Raw genomic sequence first — 1,725 nt, 5'->3', positions numbered from 1 at the left:
AATGAATAACTGCAAGGAACAGCATGTATATTTAAACTCAGGTGAATATCAGCTAACGAGCTTTGGAAAATAACCGAACATGACAAAAGCTACTGTTGGCTCAAACATCTATTATGCTGCCTTCAAAACTCTGACCCTCACTTTGAAAAGATGAAATATGGTCTACGGCCATGCCACCCTGAACAAGCCCGATCCCATCTGATCTCAGAAGCTAAGCAGGGTCGGGCCTGGTTAGTACTTGGATGGGAGACCGCCAAGGAAGACCAGGTGTTGTAGGCGTAAAAAACAAAAAATAAGGGATTGTAAGCTGACAAGGTCCTTGCAATCTGTGAGGTCAACCAAGGGTCGCCTCGCCAAAAAGAAAAAAAGAAAAAGAAAAGAAAAGATAAAATATTGGAGAGCACTCGCAACAACTAAGATGCTATAAAACTTGAAGGAATAACTTTACTTATATTTCCTCCCACGCCCTGTTCAACTCCAGATAGCACTTTATCAGGCTGTTACCCTGTTCTCCTACCTGCAGCTCTGTGTCACATGCCACCCTGTAGGTATAACTGTGCTGCTGTAAAATGCATGAGCTGTCAGGCCACCAGGAAGAAGCCACACACGCTCATATTCTTACACTGTGGAAATGTGAAGTACTGAAAGAGCTGTGTTTAGTACTGAAAGAGCTTGAGTCCCAGCAGCATTTCGTGCATTCTAACAGAACCGACACGGAGGAGAAGGGGAAGAATTTCAGAGATGTGATGGGAAATAAAGCTGCATGGCCACTTGAGTTTGAAATCCTAGTTTGAAAAGGATAGAACTATCTACCTTTCAACTAAGGGAAACGGCTAAACCACTCAGAGCGGGACAGATTATCTGGCTCTGGAGCAGCATGTGGCTTGATACTACTTACGACTTACCGCTTCTTCAGAACTTATATTCAGCCCAGTTTACTAACAGAATGGATCGATCGACGAACAACCAACCAGCCCATTAAAAGAGCTCTATTGCCGAAACGAGTTCAAGCTACCTGTTTCTTCTTGCTTAAAATTTACACACTTTTTACCAGGCATTAACCAAAACTCCGACCCCTCGATCAGAGCTTACCAAATCAAACTCAGTCTTCTGTGCCCACGGTCTCTATTGGCAGAGCTGAGAAAGGGATGTCACCCATCACCCAAGCAAGTGTCGATTTCTCCCAGCCACCTTTGTACCCCTGTCCTCTCACACTCTACTTCTTTCTAGGGTTCACATGTGTAAGCTAAGACCACCCCATGAATCCACTCAACTGCTGAAACAAGAAATATGGACACACTATGCAATTTCTCACATAACCCACTCTCAACTGCAGAAAGATGACTTGAGATTTATGACGGAAAAGGATCCAAACCCGCTATAAGTGGAGAGCAGAACCATGATTAGCATCTCCTCTTGAGTGCCTAAAACTTTGCTCGTCACTCAGAAACATACTCAGTAAGGGATATTAACTGCCCTCCTGTACTTCCTTCAAAAGTTTTGAGACTGGGAAAGAAGTTTTTTTTCATGACTTACACATGATTTCTTCCTATTGGCAGGCTACAGTAAGACTGATAAGATTTCTCTGAAATTCCGTTCAAAGTATTTAAGGAAATATGCTCAAAAAATGGAAGCCAGCTATGGTTCACACTTCTAAAACTGTTCTGATAAAGCCTTCCAGGCGCCAGACTCGGCAGCTCACCAGGAGAGAAGATAATATTCTGG

General features: G+C 43.3%; 1 non-coding gene across 1 annotated transcript; it reads left to right on the top strand.

Moving 5' to 3' along the window:
• The first annotated feature begins 160 nt into the window (after positions 1-160).
• On the top strand, positions 161-279 carry LOC111742445. The gene has a single exon (XR_002781310.1). It is a non-coding gene; the product is annotated as a 5S ribosomal RNA (ribosomal RNA).
• The last annotated feature ends 1,446 nt before the right edge of the window (positions 280-1,725 follow it).

The sequence above is a fragment of the Pteropus vampyrus genome, unplaced genomic scaffold (assembly GCF_000151845.1).
Source record: "Pteropus vampyrus isolate Shadow unplaced genomic scaffold, Pvam_2.0 Scaffold94, whole genome shotgun sequence".
NCBI classification, from domain to species: Eukaryota; Metazoa; Chordata; class Mammalia; order Chiroptera; family Pteropodidae; genus Pteropus; species Pteropus vampyrus.
Note: the sequence above shows the minus strand (reverse complement) of the source record. Positions and strands in the feature narration are given on the sequence as shown.